At 46.1% G+C, this 14,108-nt stretch overlaps 1 long non-coding RNA gene across 1 annotated transcript; it reads left to right on the top strand.

The window, feature by feature from the left end:
• The first annotated feature begins 6,786 nt into the window (after positions 1 to 6,786).
• LOC134935818 (uncharacterized) lies at positions 6,787 to 8,156 on the top strand. Its single transcript, XR_010180409.1, has 3 exons — positions 6,787 to 6,940; positions 7,016 to 7,228; positions 7,853 to 8,156. It is a non-coding gene; the product is annotated as an uncharacterized LOC134935818 (long non-coding RNA).
• The last annotated feature ends 5,952 nt before the right edge of the window (positions 8,157 to 14,108 follow it).

The following is a 14,108-nucleotide window of genomic DNA, read 5'->3' as shown; positions in this document are numbered from 1 at the left end:
TAGACATGGGAAAGGTTAGCGGGGCTTTCTTATTGTCAGTGAAGCAAGCCTCCTCGACCTGCTCAGGTGTAGTGTCATTAATGATTAACACATCTCTAATGGCCTCATCATGAGCTGCACCCCCTTTGCAAGGGATGCTGCCCCCCTCAGCACATCCCCATCACGTCTGCAGTATCAGAATCGGTATCTGTGTCATCTTGCATGATTTGGGCAAGTGCACGTTTCTGTGGGAACATGCTAGGGGATTCTGCAGGAATAGGGACAGAACCGGACCTAACTGCCCTAGACTTCTTCAACGCCTGAGTTTCAGTCTCAGTATTAGCTTCAACAATAGGGATCTGAGACAAAGCATTACAATCCTGTGTACATGGAATGGATCCCTCCTGAGAGGAAACATCTTCTGCAGCATATGACACAGAGGCCCTAGACATGGCTATGTGGGATAGTAAACACCATACCTCCCAACTGTCCCGATTTTGGCGAGACAGTCCCGTTTTTTATAGTCTGTCCCACTGTCCCACCCCCGAGTCGCAGTGTCCCGCGGGTGGGGGGCAGTTGGGAGATCCCCCCTGCCATTCGCTGCTCTGAGCAGAGCAGCAGTGAATAGATGCTGTGCGCATGCGCACAGCGTCTATTCACGGCAGAGAGGGACAGGGGGCATGACCAGCAGCTCTCACAGCGCTGTTCATGCCCCCATAATGACGAAAACTGGGTCGTGGCTTGCGATCGCGGCACTTGCCACGAGACCACGCCCCCTTTCCAATAGGCCACGCCCCCTAATTTCGGGCGCGCGTCAGTGTCCCTCCTTGCTGCACACACACACACACACACACGCGCGCGCGCGCACACACACACACACACACACACACACACACACACACACGGAAATGTCATACACAGTTTCCCCCCAAGTATGCCACAGAGAGACACCAAGATTGGAGCCAACCCACACACAGCGCTTTTTAAGGTAGAAATAATGACACTACCAGCGCTGTCTGTGTACCTTAATAGACTACACAGACTTTACACAGCCTCCCCTTCCCTTCTGCAACTCCCTGGTACCGTACCGTGCGATTCTGCAGGCATGAAAATGGCGCTGAACGCTGCTGGGTCCACTCTGAGGAGAAGCTCCACCCCTTTTCATGGCGCTGCTTCCCGCTCTTCTGTAGTTTATACTGGCCTAAGGAAATGTGCTGGCAGCGATCCAGGGACCCTGACAGGCTTGTTGGACAGTGTAGGGTGTAGGCGCTGGCTCAGGGCGCCCCTTACAGCGCCGCACCATGTACCACTGAGCCCCGTAGCGCAGTTAGTACTGCGCTCCCTACCCTGTTGCCGCCATCTTCACACTGGCTCCCTGCTTGCCAGGGGGTCCGGTGACTAACTCGCCACTGAAGTCTTCTGGCTCTGTAAGGGGGTGGCAGCATGCTGCTGGGGTGAGCGATCCCCTCAGGATCTCAGTGTCCTGTCAGCGGAGATAGTGGCCATTAAACTCTCAGGCTTGGACACTACTCCCCCCCTCTTAGTCCCTCGAAGCAGGGAGTCTGTTGCCAGCAGCCTCCCTGTGCCTAAACTCTAAAAAAATATAAAACTGAAAGAACTCCTATGGAGCTCCCCTAGCTGTGACCAGCTCCTCCGGGCACATTTTCTAAACTGAGTCTGGTAGGAGGGGCATAGAGGGAGGAGCCAGCCCACACTCTCAAACTCTTAAAGTGCCAGTGGCTCCTAGTGGACCCGTCTATACCCTATGGTACTAATATGGACCCCAGCATCCTCTAGGACGTAAGAGAAATTGGAGGTCTTTCTGGGTGCCGGTTGTTAAAGTCTACAGCTATGACATGGAAACTTTGTTCTCCAGACATCAAAATGACCTCAATTCTCTCCTCTTTTGTCAAAGCCATCTTCAGTCACCTGCAACAAAAAAAGTGTTGTAACGTTTGAACCATAATGGCTATTTCAAATCTATTTGCAGCAATAATCTTGTCTGCAAATTCTGATGTTGTTTGATATGTTACACGACCCCCTTTCCATTTGAAAAAAAAAATGACTTAGATTCAAGATGGCCGATTTCAAGATGGCGCCCATGTTCGGTACATACCCTAAAAGATAGCCCACCTCACCCATACCTTACTGGGTGTAACCCCTCCCAACTTAGTGGCACTAATGGTAATGGGGTTGTACTATACTGTAGAGTCTAGACTGTGGGGTATATTTACTAACATTCGTAATTCTCCCGATTTGGTGGGAGAATAATCACGAATGACATCGAAAGTGTAAAACTGCAACTTTTTGAATTTGTTACGACGGATTTACTAAGCTGTCGTATTCGTATTTTTTGTTTTGTCCGATGTCGATGTCATTCGTGGTTTTCTGGTGTAGAATGCGGCCGATTTGGTTGTTTTGCGGCCGTGTTTTTAGTGTATTTTACGACTGCGTCACATGTCTGTTACGGCAGTGATTTTTATTTCGCGGCCGCGTTTTTAGTCCTAAGTTTCGTTTTTGTCACGCGTCCGTGATTGGTTGTATTCGTGATGGAGGAGTGTCTGTGCACATTACTATAAAACCGCCCCAAACACACCGCACCTCGTGGGTTTAGCTAGTGGAGAGGAGAGAGGAAGGTGTATTTGTAGTTGGTGAGTTTGATGGAGTTTTTGGTGGATTTGGTGAGGAGTTTTGTGATTGTTGAGTGCTGTACTGTGTGTGTAAGTAGTCTTGTCATATTTGTAGTATTGTTTTTTCACAGTTTGTAAACTTTTTTGTCCTTGTTTTTTTTTTATAGTCTTTTGTCATTGTTTGTGAGTGAGTGAGCGTGTGTGTTGGCTGTGTGGTGTGTAGTAGTAGTAGTGGAGGAGTGTGTTTTCTGTATTTATTTTTCTGTGTTTTGTGTCGTTTGTCCTCATGTCTGACTCAGAGGTCAGTGTGGTGGAGGAGGTTAGTGAGAGGGAGGCGGTTAGTGAGGTGGAGGCTGTTAGTGAGGTGGAGGAGGTGAGTGAGGTGGAGGGGGTTAGTGAGAGGGAGGAGGTTAGTGAGGAGGAGGAGGAGGAGGGGGTGCCTGTTGCTGCATTCTCCAGTGAGAGTGATGGTGCTGTGGCTCCGCAGCCACGCACCACTACCAAGACTGGCAGGAATATTAAGTTTAGCTATGCTGAAAACATGGCGTTGGTGCGTGAGCTCATGAAGCACCATCGGCAATTGTTTGGGCAGGATGCTGCCAAGGTGTCCTCCCGCAGGAAGTCTGTCCTGTGGGGGAAAGTAATAGTTGCCGTAAATAGTGAGGGTGTGGTGAGGCGGACTGAGGACACGTGTCGCAAGAGGTTCTATGACATAAAGCGCCGTGTCAAGGCCAAGATGGCCAAAGAGGCTAAATCAGCCCGCAAAACCGGGGCTGGACCCCCTTTCCGGGCAACCTATCGGGAGTGGGAGGAGCCTGTGCGGGCACTGATTCCAGCAGAAGTGGTGTCTGCAACTCATGTCCGGGATTCGGACCGACCCACGCAGGATGGTGAGTTTGATAATTAGAAATTATATTTTAAAGTGTGCAAAATGATAATGCTGGAAAAATTATTTTTTAAAAGTATGCATACATTGGGGTAAATTTACTAACATTCGTATTTTCCCGTTTCAGGTCAAAGTTCAATCACGAATGACATCGAAAGTGTAAAACTGCAACTTTTTGAATTTGTTACGACGGATTTACTAAGCTGCCGTATTCGGGTTTTTCTTTTGTTCCGATGTCGATGTCATTCGTGTTTTTATTTTTATTTTTACGGCAGTGATTAGCAAAACACTGCCGACTTTTTTACAATGAATCTCGGCCGGATCTGTGTGATCCGTGCTGGGGTTCATTTTTTTTTTTTTAAATTAAACACTGTAAAATCCTTAAAAAAAATTGCGTGGGGTCCCCCCTCCTAAGCATAACCAGCCTCGGGCTCTTTGAGCCGATCCTGGTTGCAGAAATATGGGGAAAAAATTGACAGGGGTTCCCCCATATTTAAGCAACCAGCATCGGGCTCTGCGCCTGGTCCTGGTTCCAAAAATACGGGGGACAAAAAGAGTAGGGGTCCCCCGTATTTTTAAAACCAGCACCGGGCTCCACTAGCTGGACAGATAATGCCACAGCCGGGGGTCACTTTGATATAGTGCCCTGCGGCCGTGGCATCAAAAATCCAACTAGTCACCCCTGGCCGGGGTACCCTGGGGGAGTGGGGACCCCTTCAATCAAGGGATCCCCCCCCCCAGCCACCCAAGGGCCAGGGGTGAAGCCCGAGGCTGTCCCCCCCCCATCCAATGGGCTGCGGATGGGGAGGCTGATAGCCTTTTGTGATAATGAAAAGATATTGTTTTTAGTAGCAGTACTACAAGGCCCAGCAAGCCTCCCCCGCATGCTGGTACTTGGAGAACCACAAGTACCAGCATGCGACGGAAAAACGGGCCCGCTGGTACCTGTAGTACTACTACTAAAAAAATACCCAAAAAAAGACAAGACACACACACCGTGAAAGTAAAGATTTATTACATACATGCACACAAACATACATACATACTTACCTTATGTTCACACGCAGGTCGGTCCTCTTCTCCAGTAGAATCCAAGGGGTACCTGTTGAATAAATTCTACTCACCAGATCGCGGGTCCCAGGGTCCTCGGGGCATCCATTTGTAATCCACGTACTTGCATAAAATAAGAAAACGGAAAGCCGAACCACGAACTGAAAGGGGCCCCATGTTTTCACATGGGACTCCTTTCCCCGAATGCCAGAAACCCACTCTGACTTCTGTCTAAGTGGGTTTCTTCAGCCAATCAGGGAGCGCCACATTGTAGCACCCTCCTGATCGGCTGTGTGCTCCTGTACTGACTGACAGGCGGCACACGGCAGTGTTACAATGTAGCGCCTATGCGCTCCATTGAACCAATGGTGGGAACTTTCTGCCCTGCGGTTGACCTAAAGTGACGTCACCGCTGAGCAGAAAGTTCCCACCATTAGTTACAATGGAGCGCATAGGCGCGCTACATTGTAACACTGCCGTGTGCCGCCTGTCACTCAGTACAGGAGCACACAGCCGATCAGGAGAGTGCTACAACGTAGCACTCCCTGATTGGCTGAAGAAACCCACTTAGACATCAGTCAGAGTGGGTTTCTGGCATTCGGGGAAAGGAGTCCCATGTGAAAACATGGGGCCCCTTTCAGTTCGTGGCTCGGCTTTCCGTTTTCTTATTTTATGCAAGTACGTGGATTACAAATGGATGCCCCGAGGACCCTGGGACCCGCGATCTAGTGAGTAGAATTTATTCAACAGGTACCCCTTGGATTCTACTGGAGAAGAGGACCGACCTGCGTGTGAACATAAGGTAAGTATGTATGTATGTTTGTGTGCATGTATGTAATAAATCTTTACTTTCACGGTGTGTGTGTCTTGTCTTTTTTTGGGTATTTTTTTAGTAGTAGTACTACAGGTACCAGCGGGCCCGTTTTTCCGTCGCATGCTGGTACTTGTGGTTCTCCAAGTACCAGCATGCGGGGGAGGCTTGCTGGGCCTTGTAGTACTGCTACTAAAAGCAATATCTTTTCATTATCACAAAAGGCTATCAGCCTCCCCATCCGCAGCCCATTGGATGGGGGGGACAGCCTCGGGCTTCACCCCTGGCCCTTGGGTGGCTGGGGGGAGGGGACCCCTTGATTGAAGGGGTCCCCACTCCCCCAGGGTACCCCGGCCAGGGGTGACTAGTTGGATTTTTGATGCCACGGCCGCAGGGCACTATATCAAAGTGACCCCCGGCTGTGGCATTATCTGTCCAGCTAGTGGAGCCCGGTGCTGGTTTTAAAAATACGGGGGACCCCTACTCTTTTTGTCCCCCGTATTTTTGGAACCAGGACCAGGCGCAGAGCCCGATGCTGGTTGCTTAAATATGGGGGAACCCCTGTCAATTTTTTTCCCCATATTTCTGCAACCAGGATCGGCTCAAAGAGCCCGAGGCTGGTTATGCTTAGGAGGGGGGACCCCACGCAATTTTTTTAAATAAAATAACAACTTTCCCACCCCTTCCCACTGATATACATGCACAGATCTCATGGATCCCTGCATGCCTATCCAATCACGGAAAAAAAAAGCAGGTCTGTTTTTTTTTTAGCACTTTTTTACGAGTTGTAATTTTTCACGGCAGTGTTTGTTTTTTTTTTGCTTTGCACTTCTTAGTAAATTACCGAGATTCATACTTAAACAGCCGCGTTTTGACCGATGGTGTATTCATTCGTAATTTTTTTCTTGGACTTGCAAAAAATTACGAATGCCCTCATCACTGCCGTGATTATTGCTTAGTAAATTACCGAGATGACACTTTGATGAAAAAACGGCATCTCGGTCAAAATCGGGAGCTTAGTAAATTTACCCCATTGTTGGTCATGTATTGCAGGCCTATGCACCCTTAAGCTGTTTTTGTGTTTTGAAACTGCATTTCCCATCTTGCCTTGGCTGTAGTTTTTTAAATTTATAATGCAAAATCAGGTGCAGTGCATGCTGGTATGTGTAGTTCCAATAATTAATATGAGATATTGCTTGGACATAGCTGTTGTATCTAATAGCAGCTTGTTATGATGTTTTTTTTTAAATCGATTTGTAAACAAACTTTTAATTTACATTTTGGTTCAAGTTGCAAGTAATCAATCTATGCAATATCTGACACATAATTCATCAATGTTACAGTTTTTTTTGTGCAACACCATGTACATTTTTATATACATAACAAATTAAGGAATCACGAAGATCTTAAGCAGAAATTAGTTTAATTTACAATACGTACAAGATGGTTACAGTACACTAATGCTTTGCAGTTAGCATTTTTTTACAAAGTATGGTCATAATGTTTTTTCAACTTTTTCAACAGTCCGACAGACCAGCCGGCCAGACAGGCCACAGACAACTCAGGATGATGCTGGGATTGCAGGTAAGAATTCACTGTAGTCACATATTCTGCAAACACATAGAAGTACAAAATATTAATGTTTATATATTCTCATAGGTTCTGCTTCTGTAAGCCGCCCTCCTCTAAGGCGCCCATCACAGGGCTCGGGGCACTTACCCAGGAGGCCAAGTAAGACACGGCGTCTTGTCTCTGAATCTGCGGCTCCATCTTCCCCACCCAGGCGGCGCATTTCTGCAGTCTCACCCCAGCCACCACAGGCACTATTGGCGAGTCCACAGAGTGATGAGCCCAGATCACCTCAGTTATCTGGTGAGTCAAAACATAAACTAGTAAACACATAGCAAATAATCTACACAGTACAGTTACTATGATGTGAGTTGTAGTTGAGATTACATGTTTGCCATAACAACCAATGTGATGTTACGTCTTAAATTTTTTAAGGTGCAAATGCAGAATTTTTCAATGTCTTAGTGGTTGCTCTCGCCAACATCAAATTTAAAAATGAACAGACATTTGTAAAAATTTAGGCCACACACGTGCACATAAAAATAACACCACATTACTGACTGAAATAAATCCACCACCACCCCCTCCACACCATTATAGTGTTCACACACCTCCCCTGTCCTGTATGTAGACTGCTTACTTGCTCCGCTCCTCTGGACTATCCAGGTAAGCAGTCTATATCCTGGACAGGGGAGGTGACAGAACACTGTAATGCTGTGGAGGGGAGGTAGTTAGGTGAGGATTACGCAAGTCAGTCTATGTGCACGCCTGTGATGGTATATATGTGTTTGGAAACCAAATAAATTTTAAGTTTAAAAACACAACTCAAAATACAAAAATAATGGAGTATTAGGAATGTAGAAATGTTTAGAACTAGCAAATATATTATTTGTAAAGTAAACAGTGCATGTTGGCCACCCCATACAGAGCCAAGCTTGATGCCCGACGTGGACCAGCAGGGACAAGACCAACAGGCAACATTCACACTGCAACTAACACCTGTTGACCCGAGCCAGCCAATACAGCCGCAGGATATCCCCCAAGCCTCCATGAGTCCACAACTGGTCCAAGCTCCACCCCAGCCACAAATTCCAGATGACTTTTGGTCCAGTTGGACAAGCCAACAGACCCAAAGCAATGCCAGCCTGACCGCACATACCCAACACCTTGCCAGTCTGCCCCATCATCTACCGCGCATTAGTCGCAACTCGGGCAGACTGATTGTCCAAGTAGGCCAAATCGCAACATCTATGGAGCAAATACGGGCAGACAACAACCAAATGCTGGCTCATTTAACGCGCATCATTGATGAGCAACAGCGCCAGCACCAAACACTCATACAACTAATACAGCACAACCAGGTTGTGAATGAGTCTTTATCCCGGATTGTAGCCAGCCACACTGCAACCAACACACAACTGAATGCCAGCATAAATAATTTAAGCAACAACATATCATTGATGGCAGCACAACAAGTGACCTCCAGCTCTGGAACCACGACCCCTAGCCAAACGCCAGTAACCTCCCCTGTTCGGCGATCCTCCCGAGCACGTGCCAGTGAGCCAGCACAAAGCACAGCACCCAGCACACACAAGCGCAAAAAATAATACAAAAAAAACATTTGTGTAACGCAATAAATAAAATTTTTAGGCAAACACACAACTTCCTGTGTCCGTCTCAAACATTATAGAAGCTGCTATGTATGTATGTATGTTTTTCTTGGGGAAATGAATGACAATGTATTGATAACATAAACTAACTACAATGTAAACACCACTATAAACAACAAACAGTAAGTAACAAAACACACAATTGTTTGTATTGCAAAGTGTTTAGTCAAGGATAATTACATCCAACAAAAACTTACCCGAAAAATACCGCTGAATCACTTCTTGCCGTACCTGCCTCCCTACATCTGTACTCACACTGTCACCAGATGTTTCTAACTCCTCTGCTTGCTGACTGCTTTCTCCCTCATCATGTGCCAGATGTTGACTTAAACACAGATTATGGAGAAAACAGCAGCAGAACACAATCCTAGTCACCTTTGAGGGACTATACAACAAAAGGCCTGCAGATTTATCCAGACACCGAAACCTAGATTTCAGCACACCAAAACATCTTTCTATCACATTCCGCGTAGCCTTATGTGCATGATTGTAACTGTGTTCAGCAGGAGAATCAGGTTGGGACAATGGAGTAAGGAGCCAAGAGTAGCAGCCGTAACCACCATCACCTGAAAAACAGATATAGTCAACATTAGTACATTTGTAAGATTATTCATTACCCAAGTCAAAAATGGAGTTTGTTGTTAAAAGACATACACAGTTTACACACAACACATTTAAAACATACCCAGCAGCCAGCCATCAGGCATTTGTCCGTCCTCAAATTTATCGAAGAGCGATGACTGACTGAGGATGAAGGAGTCATGGCAGCCACCAGGGTAACCTGCAACAACACTCATCATTTTTTATTTTGCATCACAGACCACCTGGACATTAGTGGATTGGGCCATATGTCTATTAGTATATATATATTGACGGCCCCTAGGTGATCTCAGCTGAACGTGTGTGCAATCTATGGCCCCCAGCACATTGGGCATGCGAGCAAGCTCATAGAAAGCTACCCTGACAGCACGCCACTCCGACTTCTGGGTAGGGAAGCAGATTGAGGCATTAATATGTGGATCCAAGACATCCAAAACCTGAGTGGACATTAAACAATCTAAGGTGAGTGTCATGTTAGGTATTCTATACAATACTGTGTTGTAAGAGCTTACAGAAGCAACACTTAGACATAACCGGCTATGTATTTTTTGACTCACCTGATTCAAATATTTTGAAAAGGTTGGCTGTGAGATACCAATAACGTCGCCTGCCACAGCCTGGAAGCTCCCAGTAGCCATAAAGTGTAACACAGCCAGGAGTTTGTGCAAGCCTGAGACAGAGCAAGAGCGTGCTGTCTCAGGGTCTAGTCCCAGTTTGACAAGGTCATACAGGCGGAAAATGTTGGTTCTATTTAGGCGGAACATCTGTATGACCCTATCATCAGACAATGCGTTTAAGTTTAAACGACCCCTAAAAAAACGTGGCTGGCGCAGCCTCCGCGGTACCTTGACAACCTGCTGACCATGTTCACTTACCTGGCCCTGATTTCTGGAAGCCTCATGGAGCAGTCTAAGGTATCCCACAGCAAACAGAAAGTCATTGGCACACACCACAGCCGCCATTTCAGAGTGAGAGAATTTCAAAATGTGCCTGGAACACTTTTATAGGGCCAAACATTCAGGTGTGAGTAATGGATAATTGAGTACACATGAACACGCTTTTCAAAAGCAGGTGCGTTTTTTTTTAGGACTTTTTTACGATTTGTATTTTTTCACGGCCGCAAATGCATTTTCACGGCAGACATTGCAATTACGAATGGTTAGTAAATGACCGAGATTCATATCTAAACAGGCGTATTTTGACCGATGGTGTATTCATTCGTAATTTTTTACAACTACTTCCAAAAAAATACGAATGCCCTCATCTCTGCCGTGATTTGAGTTTAGTAAATTACCGAGATGACACTTTGATGAAAAAACGGCATCTCGGTCAAAATCGGGAGCTTAGTAAATATACCCCTATGTGTGCCTCCACCTAAGCGTTATGGATATTATAGGCTTGCTTGGGAAAGCCAAGAAAGGGTATATATCGAAACACTTTACTCAGTAATAACTTATTACCTACATTTACCACCGCTTGTTTTTTTCTTTTCTTCCAGATCCCTTAATGACGTGTTCGTTCGGAGTTCGGTAGTCCTGGTAAGTATTTATTGTTCAGCAATACAGTGCATTTTCACAATAGCAGAATTTACATTTTATTTAAATGTTATACCGTTACCAACACTAACACTCTATAAATATTAATATGTTAATGTATACTAATTCCTATACACTTCCTCCTGCATGCATTACAAAAAAAATCAACATAACTGGTTAGGTAGAAAAATTGATAAGGTAATTAGTCTTAAGACTAATTGTATTACCTAGTGTAATACTATCGCTAATCAATTACTCCAGTCTCTGTGTCTCTCTGGGTGGAGTAATTGAGGTAACACGTTGGTGCACAGTTGGGGCCCAGTGTACAGTGATGATAGTTCGGCCACGCTTGGCCAATGATGGGATCCTGTGGATAATACCAGTCTAGAATTATATATATATATATGTATATATATTCTCCTCCTAGGTGTGTCACTCAATTCCACGGCAAGGGGTTTGATCACTTACTACGGTTGCTTCCCCAGAGTTCCACTCTACCTTCCCTATTTTCCTGACAGAGATGAGTTCAATAGGTAGAGGGGAGGTGAAAGGTGCGGTGAGTGGATATTTATCTCGGTAATTTCTCTGTCTCTGGAGGGGATAATTATCCTGGTAGAGGGGTATAGTTGTGGTCTATCGGCACTTGTGTAAAAGCGATACCCCGTACCTGCTATGCAACATCTCCAGGTTCACCTGGCTGGGCAGTGCTGCGCGTCCCTATAGCCTCTCATCCATACGCACTTACAGCCCGTTATCAAAGTTCCTCCTCAGTTCCCATCGCTGTGTAGGGGGTATTATTTAGTGAAAATCATGTAAATCACATAAAGCTCTTGAATTTACCTTCCTGGTCCTTGCTGTTCTGGCTGTATTATGGACCTACGTGCGGCTGTTAGTAGGCAGGCTTACTGGTCCCCAAAAGGGTAGTCCCTTTCCTCTTGCTCCTCTGACTGTGCTGCCCTTTATGTCCCTTATTGGGCAAGTATCAGATAGGGGCGTTTCATAATATAGGCAGCGCTATAACAGCAGTGGGCATCGCTCCCCCCGTACCTGCAGCATCATTAACGGCTCTGGTTACAGCTGGGGTTATTTCCGTCACAACAGCTCATCGCCCGCCTGCCTCCGTTCATCAGTCTCCGGGAGATGGATCAGGTTAGCGGTATCCGTGGCTCCCCTAGCTCAGCTCTCTGGCCTCCTCCTCCGCCAGTCACTCAGCTCCCTTCAGCTGGCCGCATATAGCCTTTCACCCCGTCTCTCTCCGTCTGCATCACCGCTCCGGCTCTCCTCTTCCCGGGGGGTAACGGTCTCTTTCTGACATTATCCTTGTGCGCTGCTTGAAGTCCTCCCCCGCATGCGAGCACACTTTTTACAGCACGAGGGGATTCTGGACTAGTCTCTCTATCCCGCTCGTGCCAATTTACTCATATAATCCCCTAGTTCAATACCCATAGGGATATATCGTCCTCCAGCATCCCCCGTATATATTATATACTTAAAATAGTTACACTTTTATTACGATATGTATATCATATACAATTCATATATTTACACCTAGCATACCAGGTATATCTATTCATAGGGTCCTTGCCTATTTGGAAATATCTTCTCTTCACCCCAGTGAGCATAGATAATAGGGTGTTACACTGGGTATTCAGTTTTCCTATTTCCTGCACAGTTTTTGAAACAAAAGGGTGTACTGCGACTTTTGATTCACCCTGTAGTGCCCAATCCCTGGTGGTCAATGTATCATAGTTCCCAATCCCTGGTGACCAGCGTATAATAGTTATCTATCCCTGGTGACCAGTGTGTAATAGTGCTCAATCCCTTTTGGCCAGTGTATAATAGTGCACAATCTCTGGTGGTCAGTGTATAATAGTGCACAATCTCTGGTGGTCAGTGTATAATAGAGCACAATCCCTGGTGGCCAGTGTACAATAGTGCCCAATCTCTGGTGGCCAGTGTACAATAGTGCCCAATCTCTGGTGACCAGTGTATAATAGTGCCCAATCTCTGGTGACCAGTGTATAATAGTGCCCAATCTCTGGTGGCCAGTGTACAATAGTGCCCAATCTCTGGTGGTTAGTGTAAAATAGTGCCCAATCCCTGGTGGTCAATGTATAATAGTTCCCAATCCCTAGTGGCCAGTGTATAATAGAGCTCTATTCCTGGTTACCAGTGTATAATAGTGCTCTATCCCTGGTTACCAGTTTATAATAGTGCCCAATCCCTTTTGGCCAGTGTATAATAGTGCCCAATCCCTTTTGGCCAGGGTATAATAGTGCTCAATCTCTGGTGGCCAGTGTACAATAGTGCCCAATCCCTGGTGGTCAGTGTATAATAGTGCCCAATCCCTGGTGGTCAGTGTATAATAGTGCCCAATCCCTGGTGGTCAGTGTATAATAGTGCCCAATCCCTGGTGGTCAATGTATAATAGTTCTCAATCCCTGTTGGCCAGTATATAATAGTGCTCTATCCCTGGTGACCAGTGTGTAATAGTGCCCAAACCCTGGTGGCCAGTGTATAATAGTGCTCAATCTCTGGTGGCTAGTATATAATAGAGCCCAATCCCTGGTGGCCAGTGTATAATAGTGCTCAATCTCTGGTGGCCAATGTTTGACAGAGCCTAATCCTTGTGGCCTGTATATAATAGCACCTAATCCCTGGTGGCCTGTATATAATAGCGCCTAATCCCTTGTGGCCAGTGTATAATAGTTCTGAATCCCTGGTAGTCAGTGTATAATAGTTCTCAATCCCTGGTGGCCAGTGTATAATAGTGCCCAATCCCTGGTGGCCAGTGTATAATAGTTCTCAATCCCTGGTGACCAGTGTGTAATAGTGCCCAATCCCTGGTGGCCAGTGTATAATAGTTCTCAATCCCTGGTGGCCAGTGTATAATAGTGCCCAATCCCTGGTGGCCAGTGTATAATAGTTCTCAATCCCTGGTGGCCAGTGTATAATAGTGTCCAATCCCTGGTGACCAGTGTATAGTAGTGCCCAATCCCTTGTGGCCAGTGTATAATAGTTCTCAATCTCTGGTGACCAGTGTATAATAGTGCCCAATCCCTGCTGGCCAGTGTATAATAGTTCTCAATCTCTGGTGACCAGTGTATAATAGTGCCCGATCCCTGGTGGTCAGTATATAATAGTGCCCAATTCCTTGTGGCCAGTGTATAGTAGTGCCCAATCCCTGGTGGCCAGTGTATAATAGTTCTCAATCCCTGGTGGCCAGTATATAATAGTGTCCAATCCCTGGTGACCAGTGTATAGTAGTGCCCAATCCCTTGTGGCCAGTGTATAATAGTTCTCAATCTCTGGTGACCAGTGTATAATAGTGCCCAATCCCTGCTGGCCAGTGTATAATAGTTCTCAATCTCTGGTGAC

The sequence above is a fragment of the Pseudophryne corroboree genome, chromosome 6 (assembly GCF_028390025.1).
Source record: "Pseudophryne corroboree isolate aPseCor3 chromosome 6, aPseCor3.hap2, whole genome shotgun sequence".
NCBI lineage: Eukaryota > Metazoa > Chordata > Amphibia > Anura > Myobatrachidae > Pseudophryne > Pseudophryne corroboree.
The sequence above is the reverse complement of the archived record's forward strand: the minus strand, read 5'-3'. Positions and strand labels throughout refer to the sequence as shown.